The sequence below is a fragment of the Ambystoma mexicanum genome, chromosome 2p (genome assembly GCF_040938575.1).
Source record: "Ambystoma mexicanum isolate Mex_15411 chromosome 2p, UKY_AmexF1_1, whole genome shotgun sequence".
Taxonomy (NCBI): Eukaryota; Metazoa; Chordata; class Amphibia; order Caudata; family Ambystomatidae; genus Ambystoma; species Ambystoma mexicanum.
The window spans coordinates 115,520,714-115,537,662 of NC_090923.1; the positions used below are offsets into that span (position 1 = coordinate 115,520,714).

Genomic DNA, 16,949 nt, shown 5'->3' on the forward strand with positions numbered 1-16,949 from the left:
CTCACTGACTTCTTGTGGCAGCTTTCGGGTCTCACACGAGCTCTGTTAGGCACTGCAGCTTCGCTTTGTAGTCGGGTAGCGCTTCTCCGGCTTCCCAGTCCGCCCGGTCTACGGGAAGGCTCTGTCCTCCTTTCTGCTTCAACTGCCGCACAGCGGAACCCTTTCAGAAGTGCCTCTCATCGGGACACCGTCTCCCTGCGCCTTCCTGCTCTGCGATTGTGTCTGCAGCTCTCTGGTTCCTCAACCTGCATTGAAAGGATGAAGACTCAATGTTTCTCTAAGCTGACTGGTTTTGAATGTCTCGGCCCCAATATAATTGGTACAACTAGAGTGCATAGCTTGGTTCTTCCAGATATTCTGCATTGCTCGGGCCCTCTTCCCAGTACTTTGAGTCAGAGTCAAAGGGGAGTATTTATGAACTTTCCTATTTGTCATACAAGGATGGTCTTTTTCAACATGACAATAGGATATGGAGGATTGGGAAGTTGGGTGCTGGGTGTCAACCTGGATGGATAAGGGGAATACCATGTTTTCTCTGGAATTTCCTCCCTAAGTCCACAGGGGAACTCTCTCCCCATGTGATCCTCCTTCATATTGCCACAGATAGTGGGTCTTCTGGACTGTGGCTGCACCACCCTGGCGCCGAGGTTCCAGGGACGGCATCCTGAGATTCATCACACTACCTATATTCTGATAGGCCTTGTAACCTAGCAAGCAGTCACAGTGGTAACACCAAATCCATATTTTGATTTTCCACTTTAGCAAATTAGGGTTTGCTACCAATTTATACACAGAAGACCCTACATTCCCCAAATCAGAAAGGCATTCTAAATAAACCTCATTCCGAGAAAGAGATGTACCTGCATGATAGATTCTGCCAAGATCTTCAAATAAAGAGTCCTTAAACTGGGCTCAGCATTTTATTAAGTAACATCAGTTTCTTGTAGATGATAATTGAGTCCCATCATCGTAGCCCAAGCTCTACCCTCAAGAAATCTATTGGGAAGGATCTGGAAAGTCTAAGAGTATGCTTCCATAGAACGCCCTCCATCTGTATGACTCAAATGTATGACTTTTGTAATACATGTAACTGTCAGAAATGTGTCCAGATACCTATGGGTTCGGTGCACTATATAAATAAACAAAATACAAATACAAATCTATTCCAATATTTTCTTGAAAAATTGAGTACTTCCAAACCATATAACATTGTTGGCACTATTTTGACCCAATAATACTCTAGTAGTTGGCGTAAGGTATAGGTGCAATACTTGATGTAAATTTTACCCATTTGCACATCCAGTTGAATTAGCTTGCTAGGCTGCCTCTCAATTTTTCTGTCACTCTTCATAGCATACAATAGGAAACCCAAATAGACCATATGTTTGAGAGTTATTAAATGTACCACTCCCCACCTCAGGTACCATTTGTGCTTGATTTTCTTTCTCCCCCCACTGCAGACCAAAACAGATGACTTTAATGCATTTCTTTTTAAGCCATTATCGGGTACATAGCGCAGAGAGGGACTTTGATAATCAGATCTGTGTCCTCTCAAATAACATGACATCATCTGCAAAAGCTAGCGCACTTAAGGCTGCCAACTCTTGGCGGTGTGAGTTCACTGTGTTCAACGATTCAATTAGGTCTGACATGTATACATTAAAAAGGCACAGTGCAAGCACAACCCTGCTTTAATCCTAGTGTTATGGACACCTCCCAAGTAACACTGCCCTACATATTAAACTGAACTTGAATCGATGTATCACAATATAAGGTGGTCAGGAAATTAAGAAACTTGCTGGGTATACCCCTACCTATATAGCTTATTCCAAAATATGGAGCAGTCGACACAGTCTAGCGCCGCCGTGAGGTCAACAAACACCAACTACAAAGTTTGACTGGTGTCACGTTAAACACTTTGTTGCAACAAGGTGACAATCAGTCCATTTAAAGAAAATCCCAGCCCTGTCCTGAAGCCAGACAGAAATTGTGTAATAACACTGGCCTCAGCAATCTATTTTTCAAGGTCTAACATGAGCAGCTTTACAAATATATTGCTACTAAAGTCAAGGAGCGCTATAGGTCGATAGCTCTGAGGATCCGTTTTTGGGCCTTTTTTGGAGATGGGAACGATGTACCATGTCCCAGGGTGGCAGAGACCTAATTTCAGCAGAAATCTTACATAGGAGATTTGCCCATTAGCCTCCAGTACAAAAATACTGAGACCATCCGGACCTACTGCTCGTGTTGCCTTTGCTTTAATAATCAGATGTTCGACGGCTTGCCGATCAATGTGCCTTCTCCAACAGGGCAACTGGTCTCTATTAAATTCCAGTGCGACAAGATTCATGAATACATTTCCCCTTATAATACACACATCACACATTGTGGGGTGCATTAAAGGCCCTAAAAAGAAATCACTTTCATTTGAAATACCGCAGGGAAACTCTACACCAAAAATGCCTGTGCTTTGCTTTTCCTGTCAAATGAGTGGCAAGCAGTTAACCCTGCAATCCATAAACGGCCCTGCATTGCTTTTGTTTCACTTGAATGACATGAAGTCATGCACTGCATCAAAAAGGGCCTTATTGTACTTTTCATTCACGTGAGGGGCAAGAATTGCAATCCTACAACAAGACACAGCTATTGCTTTCCATTTCACTTGAACATCTGCCCTTTAAAACATTGCAAATTAAGAAAAGGCTTGGCTTTTTCTTTTATTCAGTGTCAAATCAAAGAACCATGTGGAAGGGGGCCTGCCCCTCATTGTCAAAGGACCAAAAGCAAATGCCAACTCACTCAAAAAGGACAAATAAACGGCTTGCACACGTGTAAAAAAAATAAAGAAATTACTTTAAAAAGCCACTGTGAAAGGATAGCTTTGCTCGCACAGAAATGTCAGTGACAAATGCTGTGGGGAGGGGGTGGACTAAGCAATGTACATTATGTTCCCACCCACAAGACTTCAATCACCTTGGAAGGGGCTCACAATACTGAAAAAACAGTTTTTGGGCTCAGGCAGGAAACCTCTTAATTGAAAGCCCCGCTCTCCACTGAATGTCACACCTACTAGTGAATCAGCCTACAATGACATGTGATGTACAGAGGGCGTTATAATTCCCTGCTCTGCCAGACTTGAAAGCAGGGGATCAGGGACTTCAAGGAAAGCAAGTGTGGCTACAAACTTGACTGGGAGGTGCGAGTTCCTCTTGTACCCACTACCAAGGACAAACTGGCAACTTCAAAAGGTGGTAATCAAAATCTCTGGTCACTGGCTGTGGGGGATAAAGCACTCCTCCTACAGATGGGAACAGATGTTCTAAATTGACATTAAAGGACTCAGTCAATTTTTAGGCATTCTTGTAACAATTAGAATGAGAAATAATTTAATTTTATGCTATGTTTTAATTAAATTTCCAGGCAGTTTTTAAGAGCTATAGTGCATTTTCCTAGTACTTTGGGCACTGAAATGGCCAGTTAAAACTAGTTTCTGGCTGCTTGGAGGTTGTGACAATTATTAGATTTGACGGAGAGGTGGAAGGTCAAATTAGGAATAAGCTTGTTCATTTAGACAATCATAACTGTTATACATTTGATGAATATGGCAAAAATGTGCCAAAGGGCCATGCTACCTCAAACGGAGTTGGTGATCAGCTTACCTAATAATCTATGACCCCCTCAAACCGCATATCTAATGCATATGTCAGGGGCTAGTAGAAATATGAAGCTATGAGACATAACTGAGTTTTCGTTAAAAAGTGCCCAAGAGGACAAAGAAGGGTAATAAAATGCCAATAGACAGATAATGCTCTCTTCCCTTGGACCAATCATGTCGTGGGGCAGAGAGAGGAATAGTAAACTGCCCCATCGAGGGCTAGGGGTAATTACAGAGTACTTCCCCTAGATTGTAAAGTGAATGATGCCATTTGGGGTATATATGGGGGAGTGTACTAAGTCAGACACCCACAAGGATCCGGGGAGACAGGAGAAGGAGGATGGCGAGAAGGCAGATGAACCATACCAAGGAGAATGCAGTGACCAGACCCCTTGCCTAGCTGTCCAGGAGGTCCTGAGATCCAGCAGACGTTTCAGAATCCCAAACCAAGGATTACTTCATAAGTAGCAAATAGCCCCAGCCTTAAATTGCATAAGCCGTCCTTTTGTAGCATTGCACGCATTGAAAACCCATTGAAAACACATAGAAAACCTCATTGAAAACCCAATTGAAAACCTCACATTGCTAGTGTAAATCAGTCACCTTCCCAATGAAGAATCTGTGTTTAGCCTATTATGCTAGTATATTCCCTTTGGTAAACCTCTCAGTGTCTGTGTAAATCCTTAGCATATTCTTAGGTAAATCAATTAATTCCCTATTAAAATTCACAGTACAAGTTGGTTAAAATTCGAAATTAACCCCCTTGTCCCTGGTGTCTTTCTTTAATAAGTATAGTCATTAAAGTATTGCCGCAAAAGAATTAGTCTCCTTGCAACTGAAAACCAAATTTGCCTGTGTATTGTGTGCATTAACCAAAAATTACTATTTTCATCTGTCCTATTAAAACCCCAAACTGTATGTGCCTCTGTGTCACGCCCTCACACACACCCCATCTCCCACTTCCCCCCTCACACCTGTCTCTCCCATCAGGCGCTTCTCGCCGTCGTGATCCCCATTCACATCAGCAGGAGAAGCAGGGCAGGTGGGATACCATGTTGGGCGGACCTGCCTCTTTTCGGCCTTTTCCGCCTTGTCGGTAGCCATGGCGCCTCCTGCACAGCCGGCGATGCCAGTATACCAGGAAGTACCGGCAGCCCCAATCACTGGCCGCGTTGTTTCCAAAAAGCCTAGAACCGACTTCCTACTCCTTATACTTTTACCGCAAATGTGATTCACGCACGGGCGAAATTTAACGCGATTTGCGATTTTGGCTCAATTTCTCCACTTGTCAAAATAGCAGCTCCATTCTTTCTTTTGTTAAAATTCATTTGCAATCTTCTAATCATTCATAGAGTATTGTTAAAGTGAGCCTGAACTAATATAAAGTAGCCATCACCTACCCTGAACCTCTAGAGGGAATTAAAAGCAATTTTAGCACCTTTTCACTTCCTTGCAAACCACATTAAAGTAATTCGCCTGTGTTTAAAACTCATCCCTGTTTTCTCTAAGCTTGCTGGGGGAACTGGAACTGTGTATTGCATTATAAAGTGTGATTTGTTGGGATTCTTGAAGACTGTGTGCTCTCCTTCCATTTCTTGTATTGCATAGGGGGGGAGTGAATTGTCAAAAGAAAAAGTGATCATATTACCTTTTGCTAAAAACATAACAAGTTATTTCTGTACTGCATTTTATTCCACCTTGCGTTTCCTTGAACCATATAAAGCATTCTTTCCCACCTTATTCTTCTGTTCCTATTCATAAGTTACCTCTTGCTGACTACTGCTCATATTCACAAGTTTAATATCCATTATCAATTTATTTATAGAAGTGTGATATATATATATATTGTGTAAATTTTCAAATAAACTTTTTAATTTGCAAAACAAACCTACTTCTTGGCTCAGTGGGGTCAGGGGTATACTAAGAGGGGGGTGTTATACAAGGGTTTTCATCCAGAGTGCTGAACTGGATATAAAAATACATCAATAAGGGTTTTCCTCAGCATCCCAGACTAGGCATTGACTTAGCTGTAGTGATGATTGAATATCGCTTACAAAAGTAGGGGCTCGTCAGGGATATTCTGGGTTAGATTTACCACTTGTGCAGATTAATACAGTGTGCCAACTGACCAGATACACATATCCGGTTAGATCACCACGCTGTTTTACACTGTGAAAGCATCACTCAAAGGAACCCTCTAAGGAAACGGTCTGTTTTGCAAAATAAAATACAAACTTCTGTAAGTCAGGAAGGAACTCAAATTCCAGAATGACGACCTTGGTAGATATGAAAATAGCCAGAGAGCACTTCTTACATAAGCTGTTTGTGAGAGGTGAGTGGACTCATCAGGACCAAACGGTCTGGTTGCAGGCAATCGCGCAACAGGTCACTGAAACAGGGTCAGATATATGGAGAGATCAGGGTCCATTACATGTGGCACTGAGTGAATTATATATGGCTTCTAAGGCCAAAGATGAACACAATAAGATTGCCAGGATAGCTGCATATTTGTATCTATATATGGGAGCCATGCAGGACAAATGTGCTGAAGGCCAAGACCTGAAAAAGCCCAATCTGGCCTGGTCTCTTCTGAGCAGAGGCTGCAGAGGAACCAGGAGTCAGAAAATGATAGTAGGCAGTATATCATTAAAATAAAAGAGGACATGGATATACTGCAACAGGAAAAGACAGACCAGGATACCAGAATTCTGGCTTTGCAGAAGGAGCACCAAGACAGTTTGGACTCCTTACTGCAGAGCCAGAAAAAGCTGGAGCAACAGTTCAATTTCAAGAGGGCATGCACAGAGGCGGAAGCCACCCTGCAAATCCAACTAGACAGAGAGAAAGAGGAAAGCAATAAATTGATTTTGAAAGACCTGGATACCCAGGCAGACTTTGATGAAGAACGCCTGAAAGCTGGTGCCTTTCAAAGGCAGAGGGACGACCTGGCGTCACAAATGCAGGCTCTTGGTCAGGAAAGGGATACCTTAGGCCAGGAAGTCTGCCATTTAAAAAGAAAAATTGAAGAAAATCACGTGGCCCTCCAGGGGCTGGGTGACCTCCAAAAAGAGAATCAGGGCTTGCTAGATCACACCAGGAAGGTGGAGGAGGCTCTGGCAAGAAAGGAGCAGGCCAGTAGGGATGGGACTGAGGAGGTAACCCTCCTGCAGCAGAGACTGGCCCAGTACTCCAGGACCAATCAGGAGGCACAGAGAGAAAATGAGGCTCTCTTTCAGCACAATGATAGGCTCCAGCAACAGGTAGCCATGCAGGAGAGACTGATAGAGTCTAGCAAGGCCTTAACTGAGGAACTGAAAGCGCAGGCTCTTGCATTGCAACAGGAAGAAGGGGCGGATAGAGATGAGGTTCGCTGGGAAAGAGAAACTCCTGAGCATAACCTCAGGAGCCCTAGTACCAGAGGCCTTCATCCCTTCCAGTCCCTGGACTCTGCCACCCCCATGTCCCCTCGCGCACATGAGCCCAGGGCCACGGGGATGGCAGATTACTATCCAGCTAGAAGTATGGGGCTCATAGGCCAGTACCTCCCAGGAATGGATGGGCGGGCATCCGGGTATGGGCACCCAAGCACAGTGCAATTTAGTGGGGAACCCCAGGAGAGTAGGCCCACTAAGGGCATCCTGAAAACCTCTGCCCAGTTAGGTCAGTGGGGGGGATACCCAGCAAATCCTGGTAGCAAGGAGGGATCTGAAGACTCCTCTGAGTGTCACAGGACACAGGAGACCAGGTCCCCACATTCTGCCAGCCATTCCCAGGCTCGCAGAATCCGGGAAAACCTGGAACATCAGACGGGCACCTCTGGGAGCAGCGCTTCTGAGTCAGAGGATGAATGGACCAGGGTTACCCGTCCCAAAAAGGCCAATAAGGCAAAAAGGGCCTTGCTTAAGGACCCATTGAAACAAATAAAGGCAATAAGGAGTGTCATCACGCCTTATCATAAGAACGCCAAGTATTCTGTTTGGGAACACTTGGAACTCTATGAGCAAATGATGGAGACTTTCCATTTGAAGGACAGCCAAAGCTGTATTCAATATGTAAAGTGGACCTTTTCACCAGAATACTCCAGTTTCTTTGCGGGAGGGCTGGAAGATCAAAACCATTCAAGGTGGTCCACATACAGGGCGGACATCTTGAAACATTTTTCTGTGCACAGAAATCCTCAAGAGGCTCGCAAGGCAGCCAACAATTTGCAATGTGGGGAGGATCAGGCCCCACAAGAGTTTGTGCAAGAATTAAAGTGTGCTTTTGCGTAGACCACCAGAAGGGTGCGCACGGATAGCAGAGAATTTATCAATACGTTTTTCCATGCCTTACCCAAATACATAATGACCCAGCTCGTGAGAGATTTTCATGAGAAAAGATCTTTAGACTGGGTCATTGAACAGGCTACCCGGATCTATGAGGTACAGATGCCCATCGAAAATAAAAATAACGTGCCGAAAAACCCCAAAACCAACAGCACCCCTGCTGCTGCCAAGGTGGCAGAGGTAAAGGTTGCCCCCGTTTTAGATTTTGAGATGGGGGGGGACTAAAAACCTGCCTGCACCAAATAATTCACAGCCCAGAAGGCCCTCGGGCCAGTCACAGACAGGGAGTCGAGGAGGTAGTCCCACAAATGTGGTCCCCCGCTTCCCTAACTATGTATGTTCCCCGCTACAAGGGAAACCGACCAATCCTGGGTTATGTGTGGACTCCTCCAGCCCAAGGGGGGGGTCCAGCCAAGCACCTGATCCGGGGATCTTGCCTCCTAACTTCCCACAGGAGGGCAGAAATTCCCCAAACAGTGGGCAGAATTTTTATCCCAGGTATCCACCCAATTTCCAGCCCCAAAATCATCCATTCTTCTTTCCCCAATTCCCTGAGCCCAGACAACCTAATCCGGGAGAGGGGAGGCCAAGGGTGGAGGGGTACCCGAATCTTCCCAACCCAGGGTATTACCAGAGAAGGGATAGCTACCCTTCCCGGGATCAGCCCAGGGGAGAAAATAGAGCCCCATATCAGCCTGAGCGGGTTTCACAACTTGAGCGCCAGGTCCAAAATATGGCACGAGATCTGGTTCACATACTGAGGGCTCAACAGAACCCTCAGATGAGCATGCCACCGCAGAATGCCCCAAACTCTGGACCTGGTGCTCCAGAACAATGACGGGGGCAGCACGCCGATAACCCACCGGTTCCCAGGGAGGAGGCACAAGAGGAAGGGGGGTGTAAAGCCTTGGAGGAAGCTTCCTTCCCAACTTGTAAACAGCCCCTGGAAAACCAGGAACCGGAAACAAAATCTCCTGCCCCTGAAAGCCTGCCTCCCAAGGAGCAGAGGGGGGGTAGGAAAAACAAAGGACCCAAACAGGCCCAGTTTGTGGAGGAGGTACAGATCTTCCAATTTGAGGGAGAGGGTTCCTCAGAGGATCCTGGGGGAAAGGATCTTCTCCTTTAGAGATGGGGGAACTCCTCCCAAGGAAAAATGTGCCCCAAGGGATGCCAATTCAGACTGGGGAGATATGGAGACGGAGCTACCGCCGGCCATCATCTCATCCCCGAACCGACAATACCAAAATCCCATGGGTCAAACCCATCCTGATGACTGCCTCCAAAAAGGGGGGGGGGGCCCAGAACCCGAAACCATTTCCAGTTGCCAACTTTTTCTTTCAGATTCCCCAGGCTCTCCACAGAATTCTGCCCAAATCTCTTCTCTCGCCATGTCCAAAACCAGAAAGTTAGCCAACCAGTTGTCCAAAAATGTGCATTATCTGTGCCCCCTTGAGGAGAAGGAGGGAAGATATTATGCCCCGGTACAAGTACAGGGGCAGGGTACAATTTCGGCACTGGTGGACACTGGATCCCAAGCCACCCTTCTGTCCAAAAGGGCCTTTGATGAACTAAATGCAGGAAGGGGGGAGAATTACCGTATTCCTCTCACCTCTCTTCCTGGACAACTGCAGAACTTTGATGGGAAGGAAATTCCGGTCGAGGGGACTGCAGATTTGGACATCAAAATTGGGTGACACAAGGTGAAACCTCCGGTCATTGTAGTGACTCCAGAGGGCACCCCTTGTTTACTAGGGAACGACATCCTGAGAAGGTTGTCACCCCTAATAGATTGTGTAAACAAGGTCCTCTGGACCCAGACTAGCTGACCAATAAAATTAAAACAGAGTGTCAACCATGTTAGTTTAAACGGCACCTGCCACATGGTTGAACAAAAATCTGACCAAGTAGAATTTCACTTCCAGAACAACCAGATTCCAGACGTGACAGTAATAGCAGTAGGACAACAGACTGGTGATGGGGGGTCCTCTCTATTTCTGAAAATCAACCTTCCTTCCAGTTTAAGGTTTTATTCCACACTGGAAGGAAACACCCTGAAATTCTTCACTAATCCACAATCAGAAACTCCCACTCCTATAGTCCAGAAAGATGTGAAATTAGCTCAGAGCCTGGCTGATATTCAGCAAATTGGAGATCAGTTGTTCATCCCTGTCCAGTTAAATGAGGGGAAGGACTCTGTTCTCGCCCGAGTGTGTGTGAACAACGGTAAGAGCTTCATCAGCGAAACCATGTTCCGCCAACTCCCAAAAGATCCAGCCATTCCCACATTCAAACTGCTAGACAAATGGGAAATGGACCTGGAAGCACCTAATTCCAAACATCTCATGCCAAGCAGGTGTATGCTCAAAATCTCCATTGGAAACAAGAGCATAGTCCATAATTGTTGGGTCATGCGAGACGGCACTGCCGCCTTTTACTTAGGCAGTGAAATTCTCAATCGCTTTGCCATTAGTTTGGACCTAATAAACTTCAAAGCTTGGTCCCGATTAGCGGATAATCCCATGGGCTTTGATGATCCAGAAAAAGCATTTAGGTCAGCTCAATTGCTACCTTATGCAGTTGAAATTCAGATCAAAGAGGAAGTCACCATCCCAGAAAGGACCCGACAAATCTCCCTGGAAGTGAAAGTTAAAAGAGGACAAAAATTGAAAAACCCTGATGCTTATATACATCTAAATGCTTCTGTCCAACAGCAAGGGTTGGGGGTAAACCCAACTCCATTAGTCAACATAGAACATGACACCATTCCAATAGAGGTGGATAACAGCGACTTAAAGAGTATTACTCTAGCCGCAGGCACCATTATTGGAATGGCGGTTGATGACCGACATTTCTCCATTGATTTAGGAAATGAACTGTTAGGACCAATCCCCAAGGACTGTTTTGACAGTGACAGTGAGGACAATACAACACCAGACAGGATTTTCACCCGGCATGGGGGGAACTTCCTGGTGAACGCTTCTTGCCCTTATGGTAAGGAAGATGTGACTTGTGACTTCAGGAGGGATGAGGTGATTTTCCAGGTCCATGAGGGCTGCCATTCCCACCTGAAGACTCCAGTCCAAATCAGCACTCTGACCAGGGACTTCTCCACCCAGTTGGAGGAGGCCGATGAGATAGCCAAACCAGAAGTCTTTCCAGGCTTCAGGCAGATGGTGGAAGAGAGAGTCAACCTGGCTGATGCCTGCGTGACTCTGGAACAGAAGCAAAAGTTGAAACAAGTTTTCTTGGATTTCCAAGATCTCTTTGCGGTAGACTCATATGACTGTGGTCGCACCGACATCCACACAACAACCATTCCCACGGACCCTGGTATGACTCCAGTGTTGGTGAAGCAATATCGTTTGCTTCTCGCATCCATGGAGTCCCTTACTGAAATAATTAAGAACCTTGAGTCCCGGGGAATAATCCGTCCAGTACACAGCACCTTCAATAATCCGGTGCTGGGAATATTGAAGCCAAACGGCCAGTGGAGACTCTGCGCCGACCTTAGGGAGCTCAACAAACGGGTCCATACTTCCCGATGGCCTCTGCACTACATTGACCAAGGGCTGGCCCAGATACAAGGGTCACAGGTTTTCACAGCAATAGACCTGACCAATGGATACTGGACCGTGCCTGTCAGTAGGGAGGACCAATACAAACTGGCTTTTACCTTTGGGGGCCAGCAGTACACATGGACCCAGACTCCCTTCGGATACCTCAACTCCGGCAATTAATTCAACATTTTCCTACATAAGGCCATGCCCGACCTGGGTGCGAGGGGTAACCTGGCTTATGTAGATGATGCCCTCATAAAAAGTTAATCTGTGGAAGGACACATAGCAGAGATCCGTTATGTTCTGACACAGTTGAGGGCCGCCGGAGCAAAACTTTCCTTTCAGAAAGCACAGTGGTGTAGAACCCGTGTTAATTTCTTGGGGCATGAGATTACTCCTAAGGGTCTCTGTCCCCAGGAAAAGAAAGTGGAAGCACTCCAGAAACTGAAGGATCCCACAACTCTGCGGGAACTAAGGAGCCTCCTTGGACTGACTAATTACAGCAGAAAGTTCATTGAGTGCTACGCAGAGATCACTAGACCCCTGATTCATCTCCTGAAGGGGGGGGGTCAAGTGGGAATGAGGTCCAGAAAAATCCGAGGCAGTAAGACAACTCAAAAGAAGCCTCTCGCAAGCGCCTTGCCTAGCTTACCCTGTCAGAAACAAGGAGTTCTTCCTGGAGACAGGGTTCTCTAATACGTGCTTGACGGCAGTATTATACCAAAAGCATGACAAGGTCAATAAAGTAATCTCCTATGCGAGCAAAACTTTATCCTCTGTGGAGGAAAAATTCAACGATTGTGAGAAGGCACTCCTGGCAACGGTGTGGGCATTGAATAATTACCGCCCGTTTATCCAGGGGGAACACATCATAGTGGAGACTCCACACCAGCCTCTGCAATATCTCCAAAGTGACAGAATCTGGGCCGGAAATGTGAGTAATTCCCGGATTACTTCCTGGATTCTGTCAATGCAAGGCTTTCCTGTGGAGGTCAGATATGGCCAAAACAAGAAGAGTCCCCTCGCGCAAGGTCTGGCAGACTTGCATGATTGTGCCAGAGAAAACTGTCTCGAGGACGAAAGTCTAAAAATCAAGGACAACATGGAGGCATACCTTAATTCCCCACACAAAGTCTTTGAAGAAGACAAGTGTGAGGGAATGCCCACTGTCTATGTGGATGGATGCTCGTACCATGTTGACAACAACGGGGAGAAAGAACTGGTGGCCGGCGTAGGGAATGCATGGGTGAATGAGTCACCAGAACCCTCCGCTGGATACAAAATTGGTCCCCAAAGTAGTCAGGTGGCAGAATTGATGGCTGTGCATCAGGCCATCCTCACTGCTGTCCAACATCAACTCTACGAACTGGTCATAATCACAGATTCGGATTATGTACGGAACGGGTTCGTGGAGCACCTGGTTAATTGGAAAACCAGAGGCATGTTATGTGCTAATAACAAACCCTTGAAACATGGGAAGTTAATCCAAAACATTGATGATCTGGTCACATCGAATGGGATGACCACCTACTGGAAAAAGATCAAGGGTCATTCCAAAGTAGAGGGACCAGACAAAACTGGAAATGACTTAGCTGATCAGCTGGCCAAAACCGGGGCCATCCAAGGGGATCTAATAGAAATAGAGTCCCTATTGGGGGAAATCCAGGTCACTGCTATCACTAGGTCCCAGACAAATGCTCACAATGATCTTTCAACTGCACAATGGAGTAAGGAGACCCCTGATGCTGATTTAATTACAGCTCAAGTTTTACCAACACCTTGAGGACCCTGAGAACTTTCCCCTGACGGATACCGATTACATTGGGAAAGAGGACCTAAGAGTGTTGATGAAATGTCCAAAAATGTTCCGAATCCAAGACGGTTTGCTGGTAAGGAAATCCAAAGCTGGCCACGATCAGTGGGTGGTTCCTACCTCATTCCGAAGCCTGATGTTAAGTCACGCCCATGATGCGGCCACCACCGGTCATAGGGGGTTTCATACAACACTTGAGATCTTAAGAGAGGTTGCATACTGGGCACACATGGGGCAGGACCTCGACCAATACTTGAAGGGGTGTCTTGTGTGTGCACAATTTCAGCCATCATCCCTCACACACCGTGCGCCTCTCCAAAAGAGGGGGATGACACTGCCATGGTCAGATTTGCAAATCGACTTTGTAGGCCCTGTAATCCGCTCGTCTAGAGGAAACAAGTACATGTTGACCGTTACATGCTTGTTTACCAAGTGGGTGGAATGTCTCCCAGCCCCAAATTGCAAGGCAGAAACAGCAGCTGCCCTTATGATTAACCACATCTTTTCCCGTTTTGGTCTACCTCAAAGGATTGAGTCAGACAGAGGTAGCCACTTCACCAGTGAAGTAATGACAAAGATGTGGGAGATACTGGGGGTTAAAAGGAAGCTACACATTGCTTACAGGCCAGCTTCTTCTGGAGCAGTGGAGAGATATAACCGAACCATTGTGAGCATCTTAAAAAAGTTTGTGGCAGATTCTGGGCCAAGTTGGGATATCCGATTGCCTCTGGCCCTAATGGCCATCAGATCTACCCCTTCATCTGCAACTAAAATGTCACCATTTGAGTTGATGACTGGACGCAAGATGGTGTTTCCCCAGTATTTGCTCTACAGAACCCAAGAGCAAACGTTGATAAATGCCTCCACAACTCATGAGTATGTAGAGAATTTAAGGAAACACCTTCAGCATGCTTTTGCCTATGCTCAGCAGAATCTAGAAAGATCAGCCGAGAGCATGAAGACCCACTATGATTTAAAAAGTACCCGAAAGGAATATAAGGTGGGTGATCGCGTCTATCTATACAATTTCCAAAGGAACCAGACCAAACAGCTAAAATTCTGGCCTACATGGAAGGGACCGTTTGAAATTATAGACAAGATCTCCCCTGTTGCCTATAAGATCTGCATCCCCAAAGGCAGTTTGGCAGAGGGGGAAGATAAGTGGGTCCATATAAATCAGCTAAAGTGTTGCCATCCCGGCACACTCTGCAACAACTGGAGGAGTCCTCTGCAATACCAGAGGGGACCGCTCCAGAGTAATTCAATTCCAACCCTAAAATATCCCACATATAGTCTCTAAATTTAATTGTATCTTGTTTTTTGTTAAAATAAGAACGCCAATGTTTTGACTATAAAATGTATATGCCACCCCACTATATCAATGGTGGGGAAGAAATGTCTACGAATAGGTATTGCCGCTTTCCTTTGTCGTCCGAGGAGAAAGACAACCTGGAGACTGGCCAAGGAGGACGATCCGGGGACCTGGAGCAGAGACCCGGGCGGCCCGGGGTACCGCCCAATATTCCCATCAGGACCGGCGAGGAGAACCGATCGATCCAACTGGATGGAGGAAAAGATGCTGAACTGTGCCATCCACAGAATTGGAAGAAGATAATGGGGACATACCAGCGCAAGGGCTCAAAACCTCCTTTGCACCCGACTTCCCCTCGACTTGAATCAAAGCGCAGTCGGGCGGGGGATTTGTCAAGGGTTTTGACCCATGTTGAATCAATAGACTGGGTAGATGTGGGGATGAGCTGTCGCCGCCCATTATTCTATCCCAGAACAAACTAAGTCAATAGACTGGGTGGATGTGGGGATGAGCTATCGCCGCCCACATTCACGCCAGAATAGGAGAACTGCGCAGTAGGCACGAGACCACTCCAAAGATACAACCTTCTTGCGGGGGGTTCCACATCACCACTCTACTGTAAGGATGCCATCAAAACAATGTTAAGCAAGGGTCCTATACTATCAAGCAAAAGACCACTCTATTGAAATGCAGTAATTCAAGACAACTCAAAAATGGTTGCAGTACCGACAAATTCCCCATGGTGGCGCTAGCGGTCTAAACTCTGACAGGGAAACTGTATTTAGGAGTTGCAAGAGGGGCAGGGACTTCAAAGCTTGTTGGTTAATTGAAAATCTAGCCACCTGCTGTTCCCAGAGGCCAAGAGGCTGGGAAACCTTAACACCTCAGAGATTCCAACACTAGGAGGCAGGATATCACATGACCCTGCTGATTGATTGAGGTGAGACTTCCAGGTAGCCTGCTGGAGCCCACACAAAAGGCTCTTTCTGTTGAATGGGGTATGTTAATTTTGAGTGTTTCCTGTTAACAGCCCTCTGCCAGCAAGGACCCACCCAGACTCCTGGAGGCGGACCCAAACACTTGGGGGAGTTGAATTGCAACAAATATATATTTTATAGAAACAGTGATAATTTATTGTAACCAAATGACAGGAATGTACAACTTTGAGAGTCTTAGTTTGAGAAATGCCCCCACGATTTAGTCCAAACTCCAATTTGTACCATGTTCTGGGGCAAAACCCCGCTAATTATGATTATTGTAGACAATGTGTTTAAGCTAGAGACATGGAAAGTTACTGGGATATATGTGGAAGGGAAATGTACCTTTGTATCATTTTTGATGAAAAACCCACTAAAATCAAAAATAAGTTGCCATTTTTGAATGCAAGCTCCTAGAAACGCCAGAGTCGGGACAGGGACTATCTTTAGTAATATATGATGTGTGTATGTAATGTCAACCACTTGTGTACCTGGGAAATATGTATTTGGATCAAGAATAGATTTGTGTGCACATTGACCAGGGGAGTGTCATTTCTGCAGGTCATAAAAATGACATCACTCTGACACACTATCCCTTCCCAAATCAGGGACCAAAGAATCTATTGACCTACCAAATCAAGAGAGGGGCAGGCTTAGGGATGCTAGCCTCTCCACCCACTTTTTAAAACACATAAAAAGAGACTGCTGGGACAGGTAGGGACATTCAATTCCATTTGCTGCAGAGCATGCTGACCGACGACTTCACATCCAGAGATCCAGACTTCAAATCCATCAATCTCCAGAACCTGTAGCAGAAATTAACTCCAGAATGTGTAGCAGAGAGGCCTGAATCCACCAGCTGAATCCTCTTCAGCAGGCCCCAAAACCAACCAAACTATTCAACAGCCGGGCGAGCTGTTTGAATTTTTGCCAAGAATTTTTGCAAGAACCTGTAGCAGTATCCAGAAAGCAGTGCTGTATCCGGAACCCGATAGAACCACCAACCAGACCGTTGTGAGCAGATCCGGTGCTTGCCAGTACCCAGAAAGCAGTGTTACATCCAGAATCCAGAGAGGCTAGACCAGCAGAGCAGAGCTGACCCAGACCGCTGTGAGCAGAACCAGAGATCCGGATCGCTGTGAGCAGAACCGGTGCCTGATTGACCCGCCGAGCAGACAGAACCGCAGCCGGACGTGTTGACCAGATCCGTGACGAGGCCTAGTTCAAATTTATATTGCGAGTACCTAGCAGAACTGTGCAGAACCAATCTCTTAGTTAAAATAATCTAATCCAAACTATTTTAACCTAAG

General features: G+C 46.1%; 1 protein-coding gene across 2 annotated transcripts in view; it reads right to left on the reverse strand.

Annotated features, from left to right (window-relative positions):
* Window positions 1-16,949, reverse strand: part of EEFSEC (eukaryotic elongation factor, selenocysteine-tRNA specific) — a 1,309,919-nt gene that overhangs the window by 835,891 nt on the left and 457,079 nt on the right. The window lies entirely within an intron of this gene.